A 20,561-nucleotide genomic window follows, 5' to 3' on the forward strand; every position below is an offset into this window, starting at 1 on the left:
TTTATTATTTAATTTACAAATATGACAGATTTTATATATATATATACTATATATATATAATATATATATATATATATATATATATATATATATATATATATAAACATGTGAACAAGCCTTTATGGTCCCCTGGACTACATGCAACTGAAAACTCACATGCCAGAAGTGACTTGAACCCATACTGCCAGGAGCAATGCAACTGGTATGTACAGGACGCCTTAATCCGCTTGTGTCCAATTTTAAAGGAATATATTAGTGAATATTTATTTATGTAAATTGATATATATATATATATATATATATATATATATATATATATATATATATATATATATATATATATATATATATATATATATATATATATATATATATATATATTATATATATATATATATATATATTATATATATATATATATATATATATATATATATATATATAAAGAGAATGTCTGTCTATGTAATGAGGCCACATGCTGGAGGCTGCAGCCATACACAGATTTATTTTAAAATTTATTTATTAATATATTATTAAGGCTTATTATTACTAAATTAATGTATTTGTAGAGGGAATGGTCTGGGGTAGGGAACGAGCATAGGTTGGTCAGTGTTGACTTTAGCTAAAGGATTTAGGAATAATTATTAATTATTCTTATCACTCCCCCCCCCTTACCAATTTAATTAAAGTTAATTGTAAAATAGTGCTTGAGATGGCTGAAGACTTTTCCGTACTTTAGAAAAAAACTAAATTAAACACATAAGAAGTTTATTGGTCCTGATTTAAGTTAAAGGAAGAGTGCAAGGGTGGTGGGGGGGGGAGGATACGGGATTTAGAGGTGGAATGAAGAGAGGGAACAGGGGGAGTGGTGCAGGTGAAACAGGGAGGAAGAGGGGGGAACAGGGGGTGCTGTACAGGTGAAACAGGGATGGGGATGTGGGAACAGGGGGAGTGGTGCAGGGTGAAACAGGGAGGAAGAGGGGGGAACAGGGGGTGCTGTACAGGTGAAACAGGGATGGGGATGGGGAACAGGGGGAGTGGTGCAGGTGAAACAGGGATGAAGAGGGAGAAACAGGGGGGGAGTGGTGCAGGTGAAACAGGGATGAAGAGGGAGAAAACAGAGGAGTGGTGGCAGGTGAAACAGGGATGGGGATGGGGGAACAGGGGGGTGGTGCAGGTGAAACAGGGATGGGGATGGGGGAACAGGGGGAGTGGTGCAGGTGAAACAGGGATGGGGATGGGGGAACAGGGGGAGTGGTGCAAGTGAAACAGGGATGGGGAGGGGGAACAGGGGGAGTGGTGCAGGTGAAACAGGGATGGGGATGGGGGAACAGGGGAGTGGTGCAGGTGAAACAGGGATGCAGAAACAGGGGGGAGTGGTGCAGGTGAAACAGGGATGGGGATGGGGGAACAGGGGGAGTGGTGCAGGTGAAACAGGGATGGGGATGGGGGAACAGGGGGAGTGGTGCAGGTGAAACAGGGATTAAAGGAGAATTTATATAAGTAGATAGATGGATGTTTACATTGATTGCTAAATATATACATTGACGGATAGACGGATGCATAGATGCATCCGTCTATCTGATGGATGGAAAGACATATGAGTAGATGGATGGATAGACAGAAGAGTTGATGGACGGATAAATGGAATATAAATGTATATAATGATAAATGGTTGGTTTATGGGAAGATAGATTGATGGATTGACAGATATAAGTAGATAGGTTGATGGATTCATTTGTGCTTATCTCTTGAGGTTCTTCTTGAGATGATTAGGGGGCTTTAGTGTCCCCGGGGTCCGGTCCTCGACCAGGCCTCCACCCCCAGGAAGCAGCCCGTGACAGCTGACTAACACCCAGGTACCTGTTTTACTGCAAGGTAACAGGGGCACAGGGTGAAAGAAACTCTGCCCATTGTTTCTCGGCGGCGCCCGGAATCGAACCCGGGACCACAGGATCACAAGTCCAGTGTCCAGTGTGCTGTCCGCTCGGCCGACTGGCTCCCCGGTCGGAGGGGAGCCGGTGAACAGGCGAATCAGGTTAAAGAATATCTGTCGATTTGCTATTGCATCAACTGAGATTCGATATGGGACCATTAGGATTATAACCAACGAACACTCTCCGTTTAGACGGTAGGCCTCCAGTGTGTGTGTGTGTGTGTGTGTGTGTGTGTGTGTGTGTGTGTGTGTGTGTGTGTGTGTGTTAGAGAGAAATAGATGTAGTAGATATTAAAAAAAGGAAAAATACATATATTTGATAGGCGGGGTCCAAGAGCTAATAACTCGATTCTGCAGATACATGTAATAAATACAAGGAGAAAATAAATACACACACACACACACACATTAATTGATAATGGACTGTTTTGTGTGCGTATCCATGTGTACTATTGTCAAGACCGACAGACACGTGAAGCTATGTGTGTGTATGTGTACCTGTAATTGAACTGACATGTGTACGGTAATTATCTGTATGTGTCCATTTTAAAGGTACACATTAGTGAATGTGTATTTATGTAAATTGATTGACATATGTACGTGTGCGCGCGATTAGTGTTACTGTAATTTATATGGTTAACATTTATACGTTTGAATGACATAGTTTCCCATTATTGTCACATTTTTTGTTACATGTCTACTATTGTCAAGATGGACAGACACGTCCAGCTATGAGTGTTTATGTGTACCAGTAATTGAACTGACATGTGTACTGCAACTATCTGCGTGTGTCCATTTTAAAGGAATATATTAGTGAATGTTTATTTATGTAAATTGATTGGAATATGTATGTGGACGCTCGGTTAGTGTTACTGTAATTTATATGGTTAACATTTATACGTTTGAATGACATAGTTTCCCCTCATTGTCACATTTTTTGTTACTATTTCGCTGTTCACTCTCACTCTCTCTGAATCCCGTGGACTAATTGTGCTCACGTGTGTTTGTGTAGGGTAGGGGAACCATATGCTTTTCACACAATAATTTGCAACTATTTGCTAAGAAATATTAAAAAGATCATCTATGTTTTTATTAAGTGTTCTTTTTCCTAACATACAAGTCAATCCCACAGTACCTAACCTCAGTCAGAAACACTTTTTTTACTATATCTCGCAACGTCTTTTGCATATATATCCTATCTTAAATAATTAACAATTTTAATTCATAACTGGCAACCCCCCTCCCATCCAAAGCTCTCAAAGCCACCAAACATCATTCCTTTCCTTAACCTCTCCCAAATTATCTTTTGCACCAATTCACAAACTAGGGGGCTTCATAGCTGAGTGGACGTCGCTCTCGACTCGTAATCGTAGCTCATTCGATCCCACGGTGATGGAACAAACGGAAATCAGCAGAGTTTCTATCATTCTGATGCCCCTGTTACCTAGCAGTAAATATGTACCTGGGCGTTAGACAGCTGTTACGGGCTGCTTCCTGGGTGTGTGTGTGTGGAATGTTTTTTATTAGTTAGTAATAATTGATTGATTGACAGTTGAGAGGCGGGCCGAAAGAGTAGAGCTCAACCCTCGCAAGCATAACTAGGTGAACACAACTAGATAAATACTAACCAACCACGATCTCGAAAATCCATTACACACACAACCCCCCCTCCCCCTCCTCCCCCCCCCAACTCCCCAAATCGTTCTACCTAAATCAATAAAAAATTAAAACAAATCAATTAATTCACCAAAAATACTAACTATAAATAAAGGAACCAAATTTGAGACATACAGCGACTCCAGCGTGGTCTAGTCGGAAGAGATCGTGTTCTCATCTGGATAGATTGCGATCGAGTCTGTCGGAACGGTTGTGTAACTGCAGGGCACAAATATTTGTGTGTCCCCTCCTGTAGCTGCCTCTGTTTCGACAGGTTCCCTGGATAGCTGGAATTGGCCTGGCCCTTGGAAAGTGGGGAAGGGGTGAAATCCGTTGGGCCCACGGATGGATATCTTGGATCCATGGACCTAGAGCAGGTCTAATCACCTGGGATTCGAACCCACGGTGGGAATAAGGGAAGGGGGGGGGGAGGGATGTTTCCCTTGAACCAAACCTCACATAAACCCGGACACTCACACACACACCCTCACCCGAACACTCACAGGGGCACTCACACTCACACACACCCATAGACTGTGATAAGGGAGACCATCTGAGGGGACACAGATGGCCTCCTGGACCCACAGGATGGACACACACGCACCCGGACACTCACAGGGACACTCACACTCACACACACTCGCCCGGACACTCACAGGGATATACACACTCACACACAGACACACATCCATAGACACAAACTGTGATAAGGGAGACCATCTGAGGGGACACAGATGGCCTCCTGGACACACAAGTATATATCAAATTTAATTTATTATTTATTATTTAATTTTATTAAATAAATAATCAAATTAATGTTTTTTAATAAATTATTATTTTATTAAATTATTAAATAATTATATTAATAAATTAAAAATTTAATAATTAAATATTTATTATAATTTACAAATATGACAGATATATATATATATATATATATATATATATATATATATATATATATTATATAATATATATATATATATATGCAGAATATATATATATATATATATATATATATATATATATATATATATATATATATATATATATATATATATATATATATATAAACATGTGAACAAGCCTTTATGGTCCCCTGGACTACATGCAACTGAAAACTCACATGCCAGAAGTGACTTGAACCCATACTGCCAGGAGCAATGCAACTGGTATGTACAGGACGCCTTAATCCGCTTGTGTCAATTTTAAAGGAATATATTAGTGAATATTTATTTATGTAAATTGATATATATATATTTATATATATATATATATATATATATATATATATATATATATTATATATATATATATTAATATATATATATATAAGAGAATGTCTGTCTATGTAATGAGGCCACATGCTGGAGGCTGCAGCCATACACAGATTTATTTTAAAATTTATTTATTAATATATTATTAAGGCTTATTATTACTAAATTAATGTATTTGTAGAGGGAATGGTCTGGGGTAGGGAACGAGCATAGGTTGGTCAGTGTTGACTTTAGCTAAAGGATTTAGGAATAATTATTAATTATTCTTATCACTCCCCCCCCCCTTACCAATTTAATTAAAGTTAATTGTAAAATAGTGCTTGAGATGGCTGAAGACTTTTCCGTACTTAGAAAAAAACTAAATTTAAACACATAAGAAGTTTATTGGTCCTGATTTAAGTTAAAGGAAGAGGTGCAAAGGTGGTGGGGGGGGAGGATACGGGATTTAGAGGTGGAATGAAAGAGAGGGAACAGGGGGAGTGGTGCAGGTGAACAGGGAGGAAGAGGGGGGAACAGGGGGTGCTGTACAGGTGAAACAGGGATGGGGATGTGGGAACAGGGGGAGTGGTGCAGGTGAAAACAGGGAGGAAGAGGGGGGAACAGGGGGTGCTGTACAGGTGAAACAGGGACTGGGGATGGGGGAACAGGGGGAGTGGTGCAGGTGAAACAGGGATGAAGAGGGAGAAACAGGGGGGAGTGGTGCAGGTGAAACAGGGATGAAGAGGGAGAAACAGAGGGAGTGATTGCCGGTGAAACAGGGATGGGGATGGGGGAACAGGGGGGTGGTGCAGGTGAAACAGGGATGGGGATGGGGAACAGGGGGAGTGGTGCAGGTGAAACAGGATGGGGATGGGGGAACAGGGGGAGTGGTGCAAGTGAAACAGGGATGGGGAGGGGGGAACAGGGGGAGTTGGGCAGGTGAAAACAGGGATGGGGATGGGGGAACAGGGGGAGTGGTGCAGGTGAAACAGGGATGCAGAAACAGGGGGGTAGTGGTGCAGGTGAAACAGGGATGGGGATGGGGGAACAGGGGAGTGGTGCAGGTGAAACAGGGATGGGGATGGGGGAACAGGGGGAGTGGTGCAGGTGAAACAGGGATTAAAGGAGAATGTATATAAGTAGATAGATGGATGTTTACATGATTGCTAAATATATACATTGTCGGATAGACGGATGCATAGATGCATCGTCTATCTGATGGATGGAAAGACATATGAGTAGATGGATGGATAGACAGAAGAGTTGATGGACGGATAAATGGAATATAAATGTATATAATGATAAATGGTTGGTTTATGGGAAGATAGATTGATGGATTGACAGATATAAGTAGATAGGTTGATGGATTTCATTTGTGCTTATCTCTTGAGGTTCTTCTTGAGATGATTAGGGGGCTTTAGTGTCCCCGGGTCCGGTCCTCGACCAGGGCCTCCACCCCCAGGAAGCAGCCCGTGACAGCTGGACTAACACCAGGTACCTGTTTTACTGCAAGGTAACAGGGGCACAGGGTGAAAGAAACCTGCCCATTGTTTCTCGGCGGCGCCCGGAATCGAACCCGGGACCACAGGAATCACAAGTCCAGTGTCCAGTGTGCTGTCCGCTCGGCCGACTGGCTCCCCGGTCGGAGGGGAGCCGGTGAACAGGCGAATCAGGTTAAAGAATATCTGTCGATTTGCTATTGCATCAACTGAGATTCGATATGGGACCATTAGGATTATAACCAACGAACACTCTCCGTTTAGACGGTAGGCCTCCAGTTTGTGTATGTGGTGTGTGTGTGTGTGTGTGTGGTGTGTGTGTGTGTGTGTGTGTGTAGAGAGAAATAGATGTAGTAAGATATTAAAAAAAGGAAAAATACATATATTTGATAGGGCGGGGTCCAAGAGCTAATAACTCGATTCTGCAGATACATGTAATAAATACAAGGAGAAAATAAATACCACACCACACACACACACACATTAATTGATAATGACTGTTTTGTGTGCGTATCCATGTGTACTATTGTCAAGACCGACAGACACGTGAAGCTATGTGTGTGTATGTGTACCTGTAATTGAACTGAACATGTGTACGGTAATTATCTGTATGTGTCCATTTTAAAGGTACACATTAGTGAATGTGTATTTATGTAAATTGATTGACATATGTACGTGTGCGCGCGATTAGTGTTACTGTAATTTATATGGTTAACATTTATACGTTTGAATGACATAGTTTCCCATTATTGTCACATTTTTTGTTACATGTCTACTATTGTCAAGATGGACAGAACACGTCCAGCTATGAGTGTTTATGTGTACCAGTAATTGAAACTGACATGTGTACTGCAACTATCTGCGTGTGTCCATTTTAAAGGAATATATTAGTGAATGTTTATTTATGTAAATTGATGGAATATGTATGTGGACGCTCGGTTAGTGTTACTGTAATTTATATGGTTAACATTTATACGTTTGAATGACATAGTTTCCCCTCATTGTCACATTTTTTGTTACTATTTCGCTGTTCACTCTCACTCTCTCTGAATCCCGTGGACTAATTGTGCTCACGTGTGTTTGTGTAGGGTAGGGGAACCATATGCTTTTCACACAATAATTTGCAACTATTTGCTAAGAAATATTTAAAAAGATCATCTATGTTTTTATTAAGTGTTCTTTTTCCTAACATACAAGTCAATCCCACAGTACCTAACCTCAGTCAGAAACACTTTTTTTACTATATCTCGCAACGTCTTTTGCATATATGTCCTATCTTAAATAATTAACAATTTTAATTCATAACTGGCAACCCCCCTCCCATCCAAAGCTCTCAAAGCCACCAAACATCATTCCTTTCCTTAACCTCTCCCAAATTATCTTTTGCACCAATTCACAAACTAGGGGGCTTCATAGCTGAGTGGACGTCGCTCTCGACTCGTAATCGTAGCTCATTCGATCCCACGGTGATGGAACAAACGGAAATCAGCAGAGTTTCTATCATTCTGATGCCCCTGTTACCTAGCAGTAAATATGTACCTGGGCGTTAGACAGCTGTTACGGGCTGCTTCCTGGGTGTGTGTGTGTGGAATGTTTTTTATTAGTTAGTAATAATTGATTGATTGACAGTTGAGAGGCGGGCCGAAAGAGTAGAGCTCAACCCTCGCAAGCATAACTAGGTGAACACAACTAGATAAATACTAACCAACCACGATCTCGAAAATCCATTACACACACAACCCCCCTCCCCCTCCCCCCCCCCCAACTCCCCAAATCGTTCTACCTAAATCAATAAAAAATTAAAACAAATCAATTAATTCACCAAAAATACTAACTATAAATAAAGGAACCAAATTTGAGACATACAGCGACTCCAGCGTGGTCTAGTCGGAAGAGATCGTGTTCTCATCTGGATAGATTGCGATCGAGTCTGTCGGAACGGTTGTGTAACTGCAGGGCACAAATATTTGTGTGTCCCCTCCTGTAGCTGCCTCTGTTTCGACAGGTTCCCTGGATAGCTGGAATTGGCCTGGCCCTTGGAAAGTGGGGAAGGGGTGAAATCCGTTGGGCCCACGGATGGATATCTTGGATCCATGGACCTAGAGCAGGTCTAATCACCTGGGATTCGAACCCACGGTGGGAATAAGGGAAGGGGGGGGGGGAGGGATGTTTCCCTTGAACCAAACCTCACATAAACCCGGACACTCACACACACACCCTCACCCGAACACTCACAGGGGCACTCACACTCACACACACCCATAGACTGTGATAAGGGAGACCATCTGAGGGGACACAGATGGCCTCCTGGACCCACAGGATGGACACACACGCACCCGGACACTCACAGGGACACTCACACTCACACACACACTCGCCCGGACACTCACAGGGATATACACACTCACACACAGACACACATCCATAGACACAAACTGTGATAAGGGAGACCATCTGAGGGGACACAGATGGCCTCCTGGACACACAAGTATATATCAATATTTAATTTATTATTTATTATTTAATTTTATTAAATAAATAATCAAATTAATGTTTTTTATAAATTATTATTTTATTAAATTATTAAATAATTATATTAATAAAACAAATTAAATTAAATTTAATAATTAAATATTTATTATTTAATTTACAAATATGACAGATTTTATATATATATATATATATATATATATATATATATATATATATATATATATATATATATATATATGCAGAATATATATATTCCAAGTATTCTGCATACTTGGATCATGTTTTGTGATCATTGTTGCATATATATATATATATATATATATATATATATATATATAAACATGTGAACAAGCCTTTATGGTCCCCTGGACTACATGCAACTGAAAACTCACATGCCAGAAGTGACTTGAACCCATACTGCCAGGAGCAATGCAACTGTATGTACAGGACGCCTTAATCCGCTTGTGTCAATTTTAAAGGAATATATTAGTGAATATTTATTTATGTAAATTGATATATATATATTTTATATATATATATATATATATATATATATATATTATATATATATATATATATATATATATATATATATAGAGAATGTCTGTCTATGTAATGAGGCCACATGCTGGAGGCTGCAGCCATACACAGATTTATTTTAAAATTTATTTATTAATATATTATTAAGGCTTATTATTACTAAAATTAATGTATGTGTAGAGGAATGGTCTGGGGTAGGGAAACGAGCATAGGTTGGTCAAGTGTTGACTTTAGCTAAAGGATTTAGGAATAATTATTAATTATTCTTATCACTCCCTCCACCCCTTACCAATTTAATTAAAGTTAATTGTAAAATAGTGCTTGAGATGGCTGAAGACTTTTCGTACTTAGAAAAAAAAACTAATTAAACACCATAAAGAAGTTTATTGGTCCTGATTTAAGTTAAAGGAAGAGGTGCAAAGGTTTGGGTGGGGGGGGAGGATACGGGATTTAGAGGTGGAATGAAGAGAGGGAACGAGGGGAGTGGTGCAGGTGAAACAGGGAGGAAGAGGGGGGAACAGGGGGTGCTGTACAGGTGAAAGCAGGGATGGGGATGTGGGAACAGGGGGAGTGGTGCGGTGAAACAGGAGGAAGAGGGGGGAACAGGGGTGCTGTACAGGTGAAACAGGGATGGGGATGGGGAACAGGGGGAGTGGTGCAGGTGAAACAGGGATGAAGAGGGAGAAACAGGGGGGAGTGGTGCAGGTGAAACAGGGATGAAGAGGGAGAAACAGAGGGAGTGATGCCGGTGAAACAGGGATGGGGATGGGGGAACAGGGGGGGTGGTGCAGGTGAAACAGGGATGGGGATGGGGGAACAGGGGGAGTGGTGCAGGTGAAACAGGGATGGGGATGGGGGAACAGGGGGTGGTGCAAGTGAAACAGGGATGGGGAGGGGGGAACAGGGGGAGTGGTGCAGGTGAAACAGGGATGGGGATGGGGGAACAGGGGGAGTGGTGCAGGTGAAACAGGGATGCAGAAACAGGGGGAGTGGTGCAGGTGAAACAGGGATGGGGATGGGGGAACAGGGGGAGTGGTGCAGGTGAAACAGGGATGGGGATGGGGGAACAGGGGGAGTGGTGCAGGTGAAACAGGGATTAAAGGAGAATTTATATAAGTAGATAGATGGATGTTTACATTGATTGCTAAATATATACATTGTCGGATAGACGGATGCATAGATGCATCCGTCTATCTGATGGATGGAAAGACATATGAGTAGATGGATGGATAGACAGAAGAGTTGATGGACGGATAAATGGAATATAAATGTATATAATGATAAATGGTTGGTTTATGGGAAGATAGATTGATGGATTGACAGATATAAGTAGATAGGTTGATGATTCATTTGTGCTTATCTCTTGAGGTTCTTCTTGAGATGATTAGGGGGCTTTAGTGTCCCCGGGGTCCGGTCCTCGACCAGGCCTCCACCCCCAGGAAGCAGCCCGTGACAGCTGACTAACACCCAGGTACCTGTTTTTACTGCAAGGTAACAGGGGCACAGGGTGAAAGAAACTCTGCCCATTGTTTCTCGGCGGCGCCCGGAATCGAACCCGGGACCACAGGATCACAAGTCCAGTGTCCAGTGTGCTGTCCGCTCGGCCGACTGGCTCCCCGGTCGGAGGGGAGCCGGTGAACAGGCGAATCAGGTTAAAGAATATCTGTCGATTTGCTATTGCATCAACTGAGATTCGATATGGGACCATTAGGATTATAACCAACGAACACTCTCCGTTTAGACGGTAGGCCTCCAGTTTGTGTGTGTGTGTGTGTGTGTGTGTGTGTGTGTGTTAAAGAGAAATAGATGTAGTAGATATTAAAAAAAGGAAAAATACATATATTTGATAGGCGGGGTCCAAGAGCTAATAACTCGATTCTGCAGATACATGTAATAAATACAAGGAGAAAATAAATACACACACACACACACACACATTAATTGATAATGGACTGTTTTGTGTGCGTATCCATGTGTACTATTGTCAAGACCGACAGACACGTGAAGCTATGTGTGTGTATGTGTACCTGTAATTGAACTGACATGTGTACGGTAATTATCTGTATGTGTCCATTTTAAAGGTACACATTAGTGAATGTGTATTTATGTAAATTGATTGACATATGTACGTGTGCGCGCGATTAGTGTTACTGTAATTTATATGGTTAACATTTATACGTTTGAATGACATAGTTTCCCATTATTGTCACATTTTTTGTTACATGTCTACTATTGTCAAGATGGACAGACACGTCCAGCTATGAGTGTTTATGTGTACCAGTAATTGAACTGACATGTGTACTGCAACTATCTGCGTGTGTCCATTTTAAAGGAATATATTAGTGAATGTTTATTTATGTAAATTGATTGGAATATGTATGTGGACGCTCGGTTAGTGTTACTGTAATTTATATGGTTAACATTTATACGTTTGAATGACATAGTTTCCCCTCATTGTCACATTTTTTGTTACTATTTCGCTGTTCACTCTCACTCTCTCTGAATCCCGTGGACTAATTGTGCTCACGTGTGTTTGTGTAGGGTAGGGGAACCATATGCTTTTCACACAATAATTTGCAACTATTTGCTAAGAAATATTTAAAAAGATCATCTATGTTTTTATTAAGTGTTCTTTTTCCTAACATACAAGTCAATCCCACAGTACCTAACCTCAGTCAGAAACACTTTTTTTACTATATCTCGCAACGTCTTTTGCATATATGTCCTATCTTAAATAATTAACAATTTTAATTCATAACTGGCAACCCCCCTCCTGTAACACTGTAAAAGTGTTTGGGTTAGTTTATTTAAAATATATATAGAGTACACGAGTCACAGACAAGGATCTGAGAGGCGCCAGTTGTCTGCCTGAGATCTCACACCTCTAACCGTTAATGACCCCAAGTGACCTGAGGTCAGATCATGATAATTTCACCTTGCTTCCGCTAAGCGTATAATTGGAGCCGGGTAGCCTTCAAACATGCCGACGTTTAAGGAGTGGCTTGGTAGTGCCGGAGGCTATCTACTTGTGGGCGGAGTTAGCTACTAGGTTCCCCAATATAAACTCGGAGAGCTATCCAGCATGAAGCATTAACAGACAGAACAGACAGAACGGCAGTCAGGAGAGCAGAGCAGACGGGAGGCTGTCGGCCGGCAGGGCGGGAGTCTCCGTCAACTACAAACCCCCCCCACCTCTCTATTCAACTTAGACTCAGTCCTCGGTGAGTGAACATTAAGGTGACTTGGTCGTGTTTACATATGTTGTGTGATGATCAGGGGCAGTCAAGTTGTAGGGTTCTCGAATTCTTGGATGATGACTCACTTTGCATATTAAACTGGAACATTTTAATTGAATTGCTAAATTATGATACTTCATGGGAAATATAATTATGAATTTATTATTTAAATTGTGTTTAACTTTGTTCCCTAGAGATTTTGAGTTGAGATGAGAAAGCCTCTGTAGTTACTGGTTTCATAGTTTAGAATGAGTACATGATAAGATGGGACCATACTAATAATGATCTCTTGATAACATCTTTTGAGAATTTTGTGATACAGACAAGTTCCATTCCTTGTCTTGTATGTAATGATCATGAATGGATGGTGGCAGCATTTCGTCTTCTACTATCTACTCTTCTACTTCTACTATCTACTCTTCTACTTCTACCTATCTACACCTCTCCCTCCACCCTTCTCTAAACTCTCACTTTCAACTAATGACCCTCCTCGCTCCTCCCACCTCCCTACCTCTTACCCCAAACCCTCACTAATTACTTCACTATTCATTTCTTTCCTTTCGTTTTCTCTTATACGTTTGTGGCAATGATTCTGTATTCTAGAGTTCTCTCTAGAGTTTCGGGTAGCTGATCCAGTTACGGCGCCTTGTAGTCTTAGCACCTAGGTAGTCATATACCTAGGTTACAAGGTGTTGAACGAGAGAGGTTGCCTTAGGAACTCTGGAGGGTGCTCTAGAATAGTTAGCTAACTGGGGACGGGATAACGGACTAGAGAGAGCTGTTTCCCCCGGCTTCGTTAGTTAACTGGGGGGTGGAATAATGGACAAGATAGAGCTATTTCCCCCACCCCCCGTTACACTCCCATCCAAAGCTCTCAAAGCCACCAAACATCATTCCTTTTCCTTAACCTCTCCCAAATTATCTTTTGCACCAATTCACAAACTAGGGGGCTTCATAGCTGAGTGGACGTCGCTCTCGACTCGTAATCGTAGCTCATTCGATCCCACGGTGATGGAACAAACGGAAATCAGCAGAGTTTCTATCATTCTGATGCCCCTGTTACCTAGCAGTAAATATGTACCTGGGCGTTAGACAGCTGTTACGGGCTGCTTCCTGGGTGTGTGTGTGTGGAATGTTTTTTATTAGTTAGTAATAATTGATTGATTGACAGTTGAGAGGCGGGCCGAAAGAGTAGAGCTCAACCCTCGCAAGCATAACTAGGTGAACACAACTAGATAAATACTAACCAACCACGATCTCGAAAATCCATTACACACACAACCCCCCCTCCCCCTCCTCCCCCCCCCAACTCCCCAAATCGTTCTACCTAAATCAATAAAAAATTAAAACAAATCAATTAATTCACCAAAAATACTAACTATAAATAAAGGAACCAAATTTGAGACATACAGCGACTCCAGCGTGGTCTAGTCGGAAGAGATCGTGTTCTCATCTGGATAGATTGCGATCGAGTCTGTCGGAACGGTTGTGTAACTGCAGGGCACAAATATTTGTGTGTCCCCTCCTGTAGCTGCCTCTGTTTCGACAGGTTCCCTGGATAGCTGGAATTGGCCTGGCCCTTGGAAAGTGGGGAAGGGGTGAAATCCGTTGGGCCCACGGATGGATATCTTTGATCCATGGACCTAGAGCAGGTCTAATCACCTGGGATTCGAACCCACGGTGGGAATAAGGGAAGGGGGGGGGAGGGATGTTTCCCTTGAACCAAACCTCACATAAACCCGGACACTCACACACACACCCTCACCCGAACACTCACAGGGGCACTCACACTCACACACACCCATAGACTGTGATAAGGGAGACCATCTGAGGGGACACAGATGGCCTCCTGGACCCACAGGATGGACACACACGCACCCGGACACTCACAGGGACACTCACACTCACACACACTCGCCCGGACACTCACAGGGATATACACACTCACACACAGACACACATCCATAGACACAAACTGTGATAAGGGAGACCATCTGAGGGGACACAGATGGCCTCCTGGACACACAAGTATATATCAATATTTAATTTATTATTTATTATTTAATTTTATTAAATAAATAATCAAATTAATGTTTTTTAATAAATTATTATTTTATTAAATTATTAAATAATTATATTAATAAAACAAATTAAATTAAATTTAATAATTAAATATTTATTATTTAATTTACAAATATGACAGATTTTATATATATATATATATATATATATATATATATATATATATATATATATATATATATATATATATATATATATATATATATATATATATATATATATATATATATATATATAAACATGTGAACAAGCCTTTATGGTCCCCTGGACTACATGCAACTGAAAACTCACATGCCAGAAGTGACTTGAACCCATACTGCCAGGAGCAATGCAACTGGTATGTACAGGACGCCTTAATCCGCTTGTGTCAATTTTAAAGGAATATATTAGTGAATATTTATTTATGTAAATTGATATATATATATATATATATATATATATATATATATATATATATATATATATATATATATATATATATATATATATATATATATATATATATAAAGAGAATGTCTGTCTATGTAATGAGGCCACATGCTGGAGGCTGCAGCCATACACAGATTTATTTTAAAATTTATTTATTAATATATTATTAAGGCTTATTATTACTAAATTAATGTATTTGTAGAGGGAATGGTCTGGGGTAGGGAACGAGCATAGGTTGGTCAGTGTTGACTTTAGCTAAAGGATTTAGGAATAATTATTAATTATTCTTATCACTCCCCCCCCCCCCCTTACCAATTTAATTAAAGTTAATTGTAAAATAGTGCTTGAGATGGCTGAAGACTTTTCCGTACTTAGAAAAAACTAAATTAAACACATAAAGAAGTTTATTGGTCCTGATTTAAGTTAAAGGAAGAGGTGCAAAGGTGGTGGGGGGGGGAGGATACGGGATTTAGAAGTGGAATGAAGAGAGGGAACAGGGGGAGTGGTGCAGGTGAAACAGGGAGGAAGAGGGGGGAAAAGGGGGTGCTGTACAGGTGAAACAGGGATGGGGATGTGGGAACAGGGGGAGTGGTGCAGGTGAAACAGGGAGGAAGAGGGGGGAACAGGGGGTGCTGTACAGGTGAAACAGGGATGGGGATGGGGGAACAGGGGGAGTGATGCAGGTGAAACAGGGATGAAGAGGGAGAAACAGGGGGGAGTGGTGCAGGTGAAACAGGGATGAAGAGGGAGAAACAGAGGGAGTGGTGCAGGTGAAACAGGGATGGGGATGGGGGAACAGGGGGGGTGGTGCAGGTGAAACAGGGATGGGGATGGGGGAACAGGGGGAGTGGTGCAGGTGAAACAGGGATGGGGATGGGGGAACAGGGGGAGTGGTGCAAGTGAAACAGGGATGGGGAGGGGGGAACAGGGGGAGTGGTGCAGGTGAAACAGGGATGGGGATGGGGGAACAGGGGGAGTGGTGCAGGTGAAACAGGGATGCAGAAACAGGGGGGAGTGGTGCAGGTGAAACAGGGATGGGGATGGGGGAACAGGGGGAGTGGTGCAGGTGAAACAGGGATGGGGATGGGGGAACAGGGGGAGTGGTGCAAGTGAAACAGGGATGGGGATGGGGGAACAGGGGGAGTGGTGCAGGTGAAACAGGGATGGGGATGGGGGAACAGGGGGAGTGGTGCAGGTGAAACAGGGATGCAGAAACAGGGGGGAGTGGTGCAGGTGAAACAGGGATGGGGATGGGGGAACAGGGGGAGTGGTGCAGGTGAAACAGGGATGGGGATGGGGGAACAGGGGGAGTGGTGCAGGTGAAACAGGGATTAAAGGAGAATTTATAAAAGTAGATAGATGGATGTTTACATTGATTGCTAAATATATACATTGACGGATAGACGGATGCATAGATGCATCCGTCTATCTGATGGATGGAAAGACATATGAGTAGATGGATGGATAGACAGAAGAGTTGATGGACGGATAAATGGAATATAAATGTATATAATGATAAATGGTTGGTTTATGGGAAGATAGATTGATGGAATGACAGATATAAGTAGATAGGTTGATGGATTCATTTGTGCTTATCTCTTGAGGTTCTTCTTGAGATGATTAGGGGGCTTTAGTGTCCCCGGGGTCCGGTCCTCGACCAGGCCTCCACCCCCAGGAAGCAGCCCGTGACAGCTGACTAACACCCAGGTACCTGTTTTACTGCAAGGTAACAGGGGCACAGGGTGAAAGAAACTCTGCCCATTGTTTCTCGGCGGCGCCCGGAATCGAACCCGGGACCACAGGATCACAAGTCCAGTGTCCAGTGTGCTGTCCGCTCGGCCGACTGGCTCCCCGGTCGGAGGGGAGCCGGTGAACAGGCGAATCAGGTTAAAGAATATCTGTCGATTTGCTATTGCATCAACTGAGATTCGATATGGGACCATTAGCATTATAACCAACGAACACTCTCCGTTTAGACGGTAGGCCTCCAGTTTGTGTGTGTGTGTGTGTGTGTGTGTGTGTGTGTGTGTGTGTGTGTGTGTGTGTGTTAGAGAGAAATAGATGTAGTAGATATTAAAAAAAGGAAAAATACATATATTTGATAGGCGGGGTCCAAGAGCTAATAACTCGATTCTGCAGATACATGTAATAAATACAAGGAGAAAATAAATACACACACACACACACACACATTAATTGATAATGGACTGTTTTGTGTGCGTATCCATGTGTACTATTGTCAAGACCGACAGACACGTGAAGCTATGTGTGTGTATGTGTACCTGTAATTGAACTGACATGTGTACGGTAATTATCTGTATGTGTCCATTTTAAGGTACACATTAGTGAATGTGTATTTATGTAAATTGATTGACATATGTACGTGTGCGCGCGATTAGTGTTACTGTAATTTATATGGTTAACATTTATACGTTTGAATGACATAGTTTCCCATTATTGTCACATTTTTTGTTACATGTCTACTATTGTCAAGATGGACAGACACGTCCAGCTATGAGTGTTTATGTGTACCAGTAATTGAACTGACATGTGTACTGCAACTATCTGCGTGTGTCCATTTTAAAGGAATATATTAGTGAATGTTTATTTATGTAAATTGATTGGAATATGTATGTGGACGCTCGGTTAGTGTTACTGTAATTTATATGGTTAACATTTATACGTTTGAATGACATAGTTTCCCCTCATTGTCACATTTTTTGTTACTATTTCGCTGTTCACTCTCACTCTCTCTGAATCCCGTGGACTAATTGTGCTCACGTGTGTTTGTGTAGGGTAGGGGAACCATATGCTTTTCACACAATAATTTGCAACTATTTGCTAAGAAATATTTAAAAAGATCATCTATGTTTTTATTAAGTGTTCTTTTTCCTAACATACAAGTCAATCCCACAGTACCTAACCTCAGTCAGAAACACTTTTTTTACTATATCTCGCAACGTCTTTTGCATATATATCCTATCTTAAATAATTAACAATTTTAATTCATAACTGGCAACCCCCCTCCCATCCAAAGCTCTCAAAGCCACCAAACATCATTCCTTTCCCTTAACCTCTCCCAAATTATCTTTTGCACCAATTCACAAACTAGGGGGCTTCATAGCTGAGTGGACGTCGCTCTCGACTCGTAATCGTAGCTCATTCGATCCCACGGTGATGGAACAAACGGAAATCAGCAGAGTTTCTATCATTCTGATGCCCCTGTTACCTAGCAGTAAATATGTACCTGGGCGTTAGACAGCTGTTACGGGCTGCTTCCTGGGTGTGTGTGTGTGGAATGTTTTTTATTAGTTAGTAATAATTGATTGATTGACAGTTGAGAGGCGGGCCGAAAGAGTAGAGCTCAACCCTCGCAAGCATAACTAGGTGAACACAACTAGATAAATACTAACCAACCACGATCTCGAAAATCCATTACACACACAACCCCCCCTCCCCCTCCTCCCCCCCCCCCCCCCCCCCAACTCCCCAAATCGTTCTACCTAAATCAATAAAAAATTAAAACAAATCAATTAATTCACCAAAAATACTAACTATAAATAAAGGAACCAAATTTGAGACATACAGCGACTCCAGCGTGGTCTAGTCGGAAGAGATCGTGTTCTCATCTGGATAGATTGCGATCGAGTCTGTCGGAACGGTTGTGTAACTGCAGGGCACAAATATTTGTGTGTCCCCTCCTGTAGCTGCCTCTGTTTCGACAGGTTCCCTGGATAGCTGGAATTGGCCTGGCCCTTGGAAAGTGGGGAAGGGGTGAAATCCGTTGGGCCCACGGATGGATATCTTGGATCCATGGACCTAGAGCAGGTCTAATCACCTGGGATTCGAACCCACGGTGGGAATAAGGGAAGGGGGGGGGGGAGGGATGTTTCCCTTGAACCAAACCTCACATAAACCCGGACACTCACACACACACCCTCACCCGAACACTCACAGGGGCACTCACACTCACACACACCCATAGACTGTGATAAGGGAGACCATCTGAAGGGACACAGATGGCCTCCTTGGACCCACAGGATGGACACACACGCACCCGGACACTCACAGGGACACTCACACTCACACACACTCGCCCGGACACTCACAGGGATATACACACTCACACACAGACACACATCCATAGACACAAACTGTGATAAGGGAGACCATCTGAGGGGACACAGATGGCCTCCTGGACACACAAGTATATATCAATATTTAATTTATTATTTATTATTTAATTTTATTAAATAAATAATCAAATTAATGTTTTTTAATAAATTATTATTTTATTAAATTATTAAATAATTATATTAATAAAACAAATTAAATTAAATTTAATAATTAAATATTTATTATTTAATTTACAAATATGACAGATTTTTTAAATATATATATATATATATATATATATATATATATATATATATATATATATATATATATATATATATATATATATATATATATATATAAACATGTGAACAAGCCTTTATGGTCCCCTGGACTACATGCAACTGAAAACTCACATGCCAGAAGTGACTTGAACCCATACTGCCAGGAGCAATGCAACTGGTATGTACAGGACGCCTTAATCCGCTTGTGTCAATTTTAAAGGAATATATTAGTGAATATTTATTTATGTAAATTGATATATATATATATATATATATATATATATATATATATATATATATATATATATATATATATATATATATATATATAAAGAGAATGTCTGTCTATGTAATGAGGCCACATGCTGGAGGCTGCAGCCATACACAGATTTATTTTAAAATTTATTTATTAATATATTATTAAGGCTTATTATTACTAAATTAATGTATTTGTAGAGGGAATGGTCTGGGGTAGGGAACGAGCATAGATTGGTCAGTGTTGACTTTAGCTAAAGGATTTAGGAATAATTATTAATTATTCTTATCACTCCCCCCCCCCCTTACCAATTTAATTAAAGTTAATTGTAAAATAGTGCTTGAGATGGCTGAAGACTTTTCCGTACTTAGAAAAAAACTAAATTAAACACATAAAGAAGATTATTGGTCCTGATTTATGTTAAAGGAAGAGGTGCAAAGGTGGTGGGGGGGGGGGAGGATACGGGATTTAGAGGTGGAATGAAGAGAGGGAACAGGGGGAGTGGTGCAGGTGAAACAGGGAGGAAGAGGGGGGAACAGGGGGTGCTGTACAGGTGAAACAGGGATGGGGATGTGGGAACAGGGGGAGTGGTGCAGGTGAAACAGGGAGGAAGAGGGGGGAACAGGGGGTGCTGTACAGGTGAAACAGGGATGGGGATGGGGGAACAGGGGGAGTGGTGCAGGTGAAACAGGGATGAAGAGGGAGAAACAGGGGGGAGTGGTGCAGGTGAAACAGGGATGAAGAGGGAGAAACAGAGGGAGTGGTGCAGGTGAAACAG

The sequence above is a fragment of the Procambarus clarkii genome, chromosome 12 (genome assembly GCF_040958095.1).
Source record: "Procambarus clarkii isolate CNS0578487 chromosome 12, FALCON_Pclarkii_2.0, whole genome shotgun sequence".
Classification (NCBI taxonomy): Eukaryota; Metazoa; Arthropoda; class Malacostraca; order Decapoda; family Cambaridae; genus Procambarus; species Procambarus clarkii.